Source organism: Lagenorhynchus albirostris, chromosome 10 (genome assembly GCF_949774975.1).
Source record: "Lagenorhynchus albirostris chromosome 10, mLagAlb1.1, whole genome shotgun sequence".
Lineage (NCBI taxonomy): Eukaryota > Metazoa > Chordata > Mammalia > Artiodactyla > Delphinidae > Lagenorhynchus > Lagenorhynchus albirostris.
In genome coordinates, this window is record NC_083104.1 from 60739641 (window position 1) to 60751279 (window position 11639).

General features: G+C 36.4%; 1 pseudogene; it reads right to left on the bottom strand.

The window, feature by feature from the left end:
- Nucleotides 1-6188: 6188 nt before the first annotated feature.
- Nucleotides 6189-6848, bottom strand: LOC132527887 (septin-2-like; annotated as a pseudogene).
- Between the last annotated feature and the right edge of the window lie 4791 nt (nt 6849-11639).

Sequence of the window (11639 nt, forward strand, 5' to 3'; positions counted from 1 at the left end):
ACAGAGCTGAAGTAAATGTATATCTTGGTCCTGCCATCCAGGAGAGAGTTCTAACTCTAAAGGGTTTGGTAGCCTCAATTCATCTTTCAGTTAGCAAACCAGTAAATAAGACAAGTAGAGAAAGAGCTTCGGGGGAAGGGGGTGCTAATGACATTAGTGTAAATAGAGCTTCTGAATGGATGGAAGATTTCATTTATTTTTCCAATTGCCCTTCCCCACTTAAAAAGTATTATTAAATACCCTCTTGCAAATTATCCTGTCCTGGGTACTGAGATAGATCAGTTAAAAGATGACAGATGGAATTAAAAATGCACTTCTACTTTGCCTCTGATTAATGGCATGTTGGCTGCGAGGTGGGCTGGCTGGGTTCTGACCCATAATTCTGAAGGTCATGGTGATTACAGGTATGGGGTGGCTTACAGCCCTCTCCTCTAAATGGCTGTTACAGAAGTACCTCTTAAGTGCTAAACCATTTGACATGCCTTTTATCATATCCTTATGACTCTGCATGTGACTAATATGTGCTTTTTCTGATTTTATTCTTACTTATTTTTTAATTCCTTTGGGAGTCTTTGTTTTTATTTAATGTGGAAAAACATTAAAGGAAGCTTCTTAACTAATAGTGAAAAATAATTTCACAGTATATTCCTGCTTACAAGGGCTTTTATTGAAAAGAGCAAAGAAACTGAGAGGGCTTTGGTGAAATTCAATTGACTACAGGCTCAAGTATGGAAAGTAGTACTTTCTGAGGTAGCGTTTTACCTTTTTCAAAGTATAATTGGGGAGGAGAGGGTAGTTTTGCAATTGACCAGTTCTAGAAAGGCTGAAAAATAAAAAAAAAATTCTTTTCTGTTGTGTGTCTGGCAAAATCTTACTTAATTTCTTTCTTTTAGGTAGGGATGCCTGCCAACGTGCAAAAAAGAGCACCTTAAATATTCTTCTGCATTTTATAACTAATGTGATTTGGCATCCCTTGATTTTGGCAGCAGGTTATGTGAATTGCAGATCACCAAAGAGAGCGATTGGTGGCTTACTCAACAGCCAGTTAATGTACAACTGTGAAAACTCACTGGTTCAAAGCCACTCCGGACTAGAACTTCACCTAATGCTTCTTAATTTAGTGGGTTTTTTTGTCTGTGTGTGTCTTTAATATGTCTCACAACCCTAACATGGACCCTTGCAAATGACTCAAAATCTGGGGAAAATGCTAAGAGCAAACATTCATGTACCAGATTCCATGGGGCCTTCATCATTTTTAATGTGAAAAGAATCTGGTTTTGGTTTCTTTCATCTTTTATGGCCAAATTGGGTCCAGAAGATGAAACCATGCACCAACACTTTCTGACTCAACAGCATTGGTAATGGAGAGGAAATGCGTAGAGATCAGATCTGTGTGATCAGATGTCCAAGGTAGAGGTGAATTGTTTTCCTTCATTCTTGAAACAAAGAGAGGAACACTGTCTTCAGGTCTCAGAACCACTGAGGGCAGGAAATAACTTCAGAGGCTCAGAGTCTGGCTGTCTTTGAGATCTGCTTGGAAGGGTGACCTGCATGAGAAGGTGTAATGGCATACCCCATGCCCACAGTCCCCACCAAGGAAGGCCCCTTGGGGGAGCAGTAAAGCCCTTTCAGGTGTCTGCGTATTTATTACCTTTCCTTCAAAGGAAGCGTTCTTTTTCTTTTGCGGTACGTGGGCCTCTTACTGTTGTGGCCTCTCCCATTACGGAGCACAGGCTCCGGACGTGCAGGCTCAGTGGCCATGGCTCACGGGCCCAGCCGCTCCGCGGCATGTGGGATCTTCCCAGACCGGGGCACGAACCCGTGTCCCCTGCATCGGCAGGCGGACTCTCAACCACTGCGCCACCAGGGAAGCCCAAAGGAAGGGTTCTTAAATTGTGATATGTGGATGTCCAGAAGATCCATAAATGGGCTTCAGGAAGTCTGTGGAACTCTCTGGAATTTTGAGTTCATTTTTTCTTAGTAGAGAGATCTTCATTTACATCAGATTCTGAAAGGAGTCCCTGTTCATTCTCAAAATAAAGACATAGTCAAGACATTCTGAGCTTCTGTTTTAAGGTTTCTCTCTTCTTGTGTAAAGTTGAATATTGAATAGTGGCTAGAATTAAGTGAATTCTGAATATATATATGTATACACACATACATGTGTGTATATATTTATCTATTTATGTTTCTTTTAAAAATTTATATTTTAATCAAAGTTGTACCTATTTTCAAAGTCAAACAGCTCCACAATGTTCATTATAAAAATAAAGCACTGCCTCTCACCACCCCCATCTCTGCTTCACAGGGGCAAGGACTTTCAACTTTCTTAGCTATTTCTTTTGGAGTTTACCTCCATATTTCTAAATAAAATGACTATACTGCGAGTCTTGGTTTTCGCAGTGTTAGCTGTTACCTATTGACGGTCCACTTACAGAAGAGGATATAGGTGTTATAGCTCTCCCCACCCCCAGATAGGCAGGGGTCTTGCAGGTGTTTGCACACACAAGTATACACACACTCGCACAACCACCCACCCCCATTCCTCCAATATACTTATATAACAATATTTGGTTAGCTCAATATTCTTTGCTTCCATTATTATTCCCATGTAAATTTTATTCATACCTGGGTCACATAGTATACTGTGATCACATTTCTTATTTTGTACAAATTTGTTTCTCTTGGAGCTAATAAATTTGTTAGTGTTCGAGAAAAACATCCTCAAAATAATTTTTTAGTGTGTCTTTTTCTAATTTATCCCCAAAACTCGCTTCCAGAGACATGGATCTTCTCTCAAAACATCCTTACCTATCACGTCGTCCATCACGATTATCATTTCTTGGAGAAAAGCTCCCAGAGCCTGTGTCCATGGCCAATCTCTGGGTCTGTTGCCCTTGGATCTGTTTTCGTCATCACCTTGCACTCCTCTCATCTCTCTTCTGATTGGACCACCTACTGGACGGAGTTAGGCTTTCCATTATCTTGGTTTGCTCCCTTGGTTTATTATAACATATTTTTTGATAATGTTCCAAGAAAAGTTGCATGCATAATAAATGTTTTGAGAGTTTGCATGTTTGAAAATATTTTAATCCTGCCCTTACAATTGTTAGGCTTATTTTAGAATTCCAGGTTTAAAATGATTTTCCTTCAGTACTTTTGAAAATATATAAACAACAGTACTTTATTGATTAAGAAGTTTAGTAGATATACATTTGTGTAAAATAAGTAGTTTCCACCGTACATTTTTATAGGTAGATATTAGTAATATCTTGGTAAAATAATGTAATATAATGAACAAAATCATTTTTCTAAATCTAGGCGGCAAAACAATGACATAAAAACTATAGCTTCCCTCACCCTCATAAACATGATTAAATGTTAACTTCTGCTGAGTAGTAATTTTACTGGAGCGTCACAAGGCTTAGTTTATAGTGGTCATTTACAAATAGATAAAACAATTTAGTATAATTAACAAATGTCAAAATAATTTTAAAAATTGACCTATGTAATCTACTGAAGTCATAGAATACTTCCTCTTGTAAGAACATGCATAATAACTCAAATATAACATATTGATATAGTTCCTAAAGGTAAATGCTAAAAAGTTCCTTAAAAGGAAACCATATCACATTTGACCATTCATAGTTACTCGAGGAAAAATGTGCAGTATTAATGAGAAACGTGAGTATTTTTGAAGTAGTATACCTTCAAAGCTAATATTTTTAACTTATCCTTTTTTTAGTTTTGGTTTGACCAAATATAAAACAAAACTCCCACCCTCTCCTTAAATTAACTTCTTTTCAACCTCTATACCTCCCATTGATGAAAATGCAAATCAAATAAACCAACACCCACTGCTGTCTTTACTCCCATTAGTTCCCCTATCATATCAATTTTGGGGGACTAACTTGAAAATATCAGTAGAAATGTTGAAAGAAAGCAAACACTTTGAATTTCAACTCCCATATTAGTGTACTACACAGTAAGGTACACTAAAAAGGAAAAAGGCCACATTTTGCCCACAGTAGGTGAACATCAGTACCTTTGACCTTTGGCACCTGAAATCTACTGGCGTTGATTTCAGATACATCTTATTCTTGGACAACATATGGAAAAATTTGTATTACTCAGAATGAAGGAAATAACAGCGGATGACAACGGGTGAGACCATCCAAACACGACACAGTGATCACTACTAATCTCATTCCATCAGAAAACTATCCAAAAAGGGAACAAAGTCCCTTTTTGTAGGTACCAGGGCTCCATTTGGCCAAACCCAGAAGAGCATCCTGGGTCTGGGATCTTGAAGACTAACCCCCAAATGAACCTAATGAATAATGCTGAGACTGATCTTTAAAATGGTTTTGCAACAGGCCTATTAAGGCTTTTAAAATTCTTTTAAAAGAGAGAACATTATATTCAAATTTAGTTAATGAAAATATAGTTTACTGACTCTCTCATTTTGTAGGTAAGAATCCTAATTTAAAATCCAATAATTGGAGCTTATAAGCTATTTTGACTTTTTTCTGTAGCACAATGTAACCAATATTAACTTTCGAGGAATAAACATTTTAGAAGATTATAAACTAAAAATGGCTTAGAATGAGTTTACTCCAATTGCTTTAACTTTTAAAATTATTTGGCATCAGAATCCAGAGTACTTTTAAAATTACCCCATGGAAGCCTCTTTTTTTTTCTCCAAAGCTATTTAAGTATGATTTTTCTCATTATATTGTTTTCCATTGTTTTACTTGGTAAGCAGATAAGTGTATAGGTAAATTATCTGTGTTGAATGGTAGCTGCAAGCTGGCTTTAAGTGTTGTGCTCAAACATACACAGTAAGAACCAAGAAAGAGACAAAGTGGGACTGCGTGCTCAGTGATGGCCTCATCCCAGGTCCCATCAGCTAGTCTTTCTGTATCAGTAGATAGACATCTTGCCACTCAAAAACAACTTAAAATGAATTTTTTTTAATTAAAAAATTTTTTTAAAATTTTTAATTGAAGTATAGTTGATTTATAATGTATTAGTTTCAGGTGTACAGCAAAGTGATTCAGTTATATATATATAGATATAGATATAGATATCTATATATATTCTTTTTTGGATTTTTTTCCATTATATTACAAAATAATGAATACAGAGCAAGAAAAAGACATTGAAGAACTAAAGAAGCAGCCAAGTCTCCTCTCTCAGGTCAAAGGGGTTAAGGATGACCTGAAAGATGGGGGTGTGCCCATCTAGCTTTAATAGGCTCTATAGATATGGAAGTGGACTTAAACTCTTTAAGCTAAATAGTAAACTGGAATGTAAATTTTCAATCTTTATTAGGGTATAGACAGTATAACTCTTAATCGTATTTAGTAAGCCTGTACAAGCCTGTACAAGTCTTGTTGTTTATCTATTTTATATACAGTAGTGTTTATATGTTAATCCCAAACTCCTAATTTATCCCTCCCCCACCCTGTTTCCCCCTTGGTAACCATAAGTTTGTCTTCTATGTCTGTGAATCTATACCTGTTTTGTAAATAAGTTCATTTGTATCATTTTTTTAGATTCCACATATAAACAATGTCATATGGTATCTGTCTTTCTCTGTCTGACTTAATGAATTTCTTTTCTTGATATAAATCAATAGTTCTAATCAACGATTAGCTAGTTAGGTCTATTGACCTCAAAGAAGTTAATTATTAATGATACTGTCTGAGCAGTTATTGAAAACCAATTCCAGCATTCATGGTTAAATAGGAAGAAAAATGAAAAGAAATTTACAGCACAATTAAAAAACATAACAATGATGAATAATGTTAAAGTACTTTTTTAGAAAAAAAAGATGCTTTTATCTTTCATCTAAAAATGAAAGCAAAATTAAATTCCACAGGAACTGTTAAAAGGATGAACATTCTTCCAACAACTGCATGAATAACAACATTCCTGCTCTGGCGGTTCCCTTACACAGATGCTCAGGAGCACAGCCATCTCCGTTTCCACCCTGCATTTGCTTTTGCATCTGTGTCTGCATTCATGAAATTCACTTGCATTCATCTCTTGCATGCAACTAGCATTTCCAGCAAGGTGTGGTCTTTATTCAGATCCTTGCTTTTTTGTTGTTTCTCTTAAGGCTTTCATAGTGAAAGTCCTGGGTTAGCCCCTTGAGGTCTGCGGGTGGGCGATGAGTTCTGTGCTCAGCTACTGTCATGTTGTCCTGGGGTCTTCATGCCCACAAAGCCCCACGGAGAGCAATGACTTCTAACCCCTCGCCATACATGTCTATCTGCACAAATTGGAATCCGAGACTCAAGGGAGCCTAGTCTGATCTTTAAACTCTTCATCTTCATCTGATTCTTCTCCTAGGAAGTGGTAAACTTTGATGTTATGTTTTTCAATTTTATCAAGAATCTATTTCTTCAATGGCGGTCATTTTATCACTAAGGTTGTCAACTTTTGCAATTACAGATACAATAGTTCATGTGTATTATCTTCATAAATTTAGCTTCAAGTAATTTAAGTTCATGATCAGAAGATGAAAGTATAAAAACAACAATGCATCGTGTTCTCTGTGATATGACCGTCTGTTCAATACATGTTCATCACACAGATAACATTTGAACTGCTCATCAATGTAAGAGATAATATTCAACCCTGCAGTTGGCTATATCACCATATCTTGGTGTAACCACTGCTGTAAGTCACAGTTTGACCCCTTCTCTCTCTTTGATCTTAACTCTTTAAGCCTCGATTTGGAAAGTTTTTTCAATTGTCTCTGTTCCATGTAAAATTATTTTGTGTTGGAGATCAGTCAAGGGTAGTCTATGAGCATGGATTTTTTTTTTTTTTTTGAGCATGGATTTTTAATCATCAGTATGAACTAAAAAAGCACTTTCACTGGACTTGATTGGGAAGATTTACAAATGCAAAATAGTCAAAAAATTCTGGATTAGTAAGTAAACTGAGCAGCCTGCTTGAACATCTTTTAAAGTTTGGTGGGTCAGCAGAGAAGTCAAAGAGTGGATGCCAACTGACTGAGCCACAGACCCCACTGGCATCTGTGGTCATGCTTTCAAAAATATTAAAATAACAGATTTATTGAGATATAACTCACACATCCATTTAAAGTACACAATCAAGTGGTTTTTAGTATATTCATAGGGTTGTGTGGTCATGACCACTATCTAATTCCTGAATATTTCCATTACCCTCAAAAGAAATCTTGAATCATTCACAGTCATTTGCCACTTCCCCCAGCCCCTAGCAAACACTAATCATCCTTACGTTTGTATGAATTTGCCTATTCTGGACATTTCATGTAAATGGAATCATAAAATATGTGCTTCTTTTCTGACTGGCTTCTTTCACTTAGCATATGTTAGCAAAGGTTCATTCATGTTGTAGTATCAATAATTCTTTCCTTTTTATGGCTAAATAATATTCCATTGTGAGGATATTGCAATTTTGTTTACTCATTTATCATTTAATAAACATTTGAATTGTTTCCACTTTGGGGCTATTACAGATAGTGCTTCTATGAACATTCAAGTACACATTTTTATGTGGATGTATGTTTTCAGTTCTTTTGGGTCTATGCCTTGGAGTGAAATTGCAGGTCATATGGAAACTCCATGTTTAGCAGTTTGAGGACCCACCAAACTGTTTTCCAAAGGGGTTGTACCATTTTACAGTCCTGCCAATAATGTATGTGGGTTCCATTTTCTCCACAGCCTTGCTAACACTTGTTATGGTCTTTTTCATTATAGCTAACCTAGTGGATGTGAAGTGGTATCTCAAGTAGTTTTGATTTGCATCCCCTAATGACTAATGATGTTGGGCATCTTTTCATGTACTTATTTTCAAATTTGTACATCTTCTTTGGAGAAATGCCTATTTAAATTTTTTGCTGGTATTTTAATTGGGTTATATGTCTTTATATTGTTGAATTGTAGAAATTCTTTTTATATTTTGAGCACGTCTCTTATCAGTTATATGATTTGCAAATATTTTCTCCATTCTGCGAGTTGTTTCCTCAGAATTTTGAAGGCACTTCTTCATTGTCTTCTGGGGTCAAGTTTGCTATTGAGGAGCCCAGTGCCATTGTAATTCTTTTTTTTTTTAATGGATTGAATTTTTTTTAAATTCTTGATGCTTTTTATGTGATATGTTCTCTCTTTCTCTCTCCTCCCCCACCTTCTCTCTCTCTCTCTCTTCCTCTCAGCTTTTAGGACTTTCATTTTGTCTCTAGTATATACTAATTTTTGGATAATATACATTAATGGTGGTAATAAAAAAATCCATTGCGTTTGGAGATAAATATTTTTATTACAGTAATTTCCAAATATATGCAAAAGTAAAGATAATAGTATAATGAATGTCTACATACAATCATGTTTAATCATATAGATTAAACAAGTACAACATTTTGCCTGTCATGTTTTATCCATCCCCTTCTTTTAAATTTTTTTGTGGAATATTTTAAGGGTAATGCAAGATATCCATTATTTCACCCATAAATTCTTTAATATGCCTCTCTAAGAGATGAGTTTTCTTTTAACATATTTATGATTTCATTATTACCTGTATAAAACTAAATAATACTGCCTTAATATTATCCAATTTTCCATTCATATTTGCATTTCTTCTAATGATCAAAATTTTTACTTACAACTGGATAACATAGCTTATTCAATCATTCTCCTATTGATAAACATCTGGATTGTCATCAGTCTTTTATTACTACAAATAACTCTATAATAATTATCCTTGTACGTATGTCATTTGGCATATTTGCAAGTATCTCTTTTGGATACAGCCCTGGAGTGGGATTGCTTGGTCTAATGGTAAATGTATATATATTTTGTTGGATATAGACCAATATCTTTACATGAGTGTTGTGTAATTTTGTATTCCCTTGATGCAAAAATTATTCTGGAAACACATGTCCTTCAATTCTGGGAAATTTATTGAATTCTTTCTTTGATCATCTTCTCCTTCTCTTCTCTTATCTCATTTTCTGGAATTCCCAGTATTGGGTATTTTCCTTTCTATCCAGCTCATTTTATTTTGTCATCTTTTCTCTCCTATTTCCTGTCTCTTTTTTTTCCTGGGAAAATTTTCTCCACTCGATCTTCAAATTTGTCTACTAGATTTTAATTCCATCAGTCATATTTTAACTTTCAACAGCATTTTGATTCCATTTTCTAGATGTTTTCTTTTGTTCTCATTTTGGTGATTCAACTTAATTTCAATCAACCATTTTCATTCAACAAATATTAATTGAGCATCAGTTATTATGTCCTAGGTATTATTCTCGGCACTACAGAATTGGCAATGAATAAACAAACAAAATCTCTGTCTTAAGGAGCTTACAATCGAAAAGGAGCTCACAATCAAAAACATTCAATGTGTCAATCAGGTAGTGATAAGTCTCTGAAGAAAATGCAGAGTCAAGGAAGGCTGAGAGTGATTGGCAAGAGGGGAAGTCAAAACAGGTTTCAAAGGCAAGGTGAGATTTGTGAATAGACTAGAAAGAAGTGAGGAAGTAAGATGTGATATTGGGGAAGAGTTTTTCAGGCAGAGGAAACTGAAAGTACAAATGTCTTGAGGTGGGGATATGGGAAATTTAAGGAAAGTCAAGGAGACCAGTGTGGCTGGATCGGGATGAGTAAGGGGGTGAGTGATCAGAGGTGAAGTCAGAGAGGAATCAGGGGTGTGAAATCATGGAGGATTTTGAGCACAGGGAAGGCATGGTCTGACTTTTACACTTGGAAATTATCGCTCTGAACAGACTTGTGGTTGCCAAGGGGGAGGAGAGGTAGGGGAGGGAAGGACTGGGAGTTTGCAATTAGCTGTTCAACATATTATATAAGGATGGATAAACAACAAGGTTTTATTGTATAGCACAGGGAACTATATTCAATATCCTGTGATAAACCATAATGGAAAAGAATATGAAAAAGAATGTATATATATATGTGTAACTGAATCACTGTGCTGTACACCTGAAACTAACACAACATTGGAAATCAACTATACTTCAATTTAAAAAAAAAAACCTAAAAAAACAAAAAACTATGGCTCTGACTGCCTGGTGGAGAAGGGACAATAGGAGAGCAATGGTGAAATAGAAGGAATGCTTGGGAGGCTGTTGCAATAGTGCAGGTAAGAGTTGATGGTAAATTGGACCCGACTAATAGAGCAAGAAGTGGCCAGATTCTGAATATACTTCAGAGGAAGAGCTGACAATAGTTGCTGAGGAAATTGAGGGCTCAAGAATGGATCCAAGGTTTTAGGACCAAGCATAGGAAGGGAATTGTTGCCATTTACTGTGACGAGGACAATATAGGAAGAGCCAGGTTGAGAGGGAGATAAAAAACTCGGTTTCAATCATGTTAAGTTTGAAATACATATTAGAGATCCAAGTTCATTTATCAATAAGGCAGTTGGATAGATGAGTCTGGATTTCAAAGGAAAGGTCTGGACTAGAGATATAAATTAGGAGTGATCAATAGCCCATGCCATTTAGCGAGAAGGAAAGAAAAGAGCTCATGCCATTTAGAGAGAAGGAAAGAAAAGAGCTCCAAGGACTGCATCCTGGACATTCCAACATTCAGAGATTGGGAAGGTGAGGAGGAACCAGTAAAGGAGACTGATGAGGAGTGGTTGGCAAGGTTAGGAGGAAAACTAAGAGAGAGTCCTAGAAACCAAGAGAAGAATGCTCCTGGGGAGAGGGAGGGATTAACTGTGTCAATGCTGCAATTAGAGGGAGTAAAATGAGGACTGAGTACTATTTCACTGACAACAGAAAAAGCTGTTCTGATTGAGTAACAAGGGCCAAAGTCTAACTGTAGTGGATTCAAGGGAGGATGAAGGAAAAGAATTGGACACAACTAGTATAGATGCTGTTTTGTGAGTTTGCTGAAAGGGTGGCAGAACGATGCAGTGACCGCTAGGGACAGATAGGAGTTCAAGCGTGTTTGTACCTCCTCTCCCTCTCCCCCTGACCCACCCTCATTTTTAATTTGAGGGAAAATTGATGATGCAGAATAGAGAGAGGGCAGTTGCAGCACATCTGTTCTTGAGTAGGTGGGGGTGTGGAATTCATAAATACAGAAGGAATTGGCCTTGGAGTGGAGCTAGGACCACTCATCCGTTTTTCATGAGAGTAAAGGCAGAGTGGATGGGCACAGATGCAGGAGGCCAGGAGATTTGGTGGTAGTAGCTTGTAGACACCTTCTTCTGACTATATCTCTTTATTTGATGAAATAAGAAGCAAGGACATCAACTGAGGATAAGGATGGGGATGGAGATGTTGAAGGTTTGAGGAGAAAGGAAAATGTGTGAAATTTTTATTTATTTATTTATTGGAGTATCATTGATTTATAATATTGTGTCACTTTCTGGTGTGCAGCAAAGTGATTCAGTTATACATAAATATATACACATTCTTTTATATTTTCTTTTAAATTATGGTTTATTACAAGATATTGAATACAGTTCCCTGTGCTATACAGTAAGACCTTGTTGTTTATCCATTCTATATATAATAGTTTGCACCTGCTAATCAATCCCAAACTCCCAATCCATTCATCCCCCACCACCCCACCCCTTGGAAACCACAAGTCTGTTCTCTGTGTCTGTGAGTC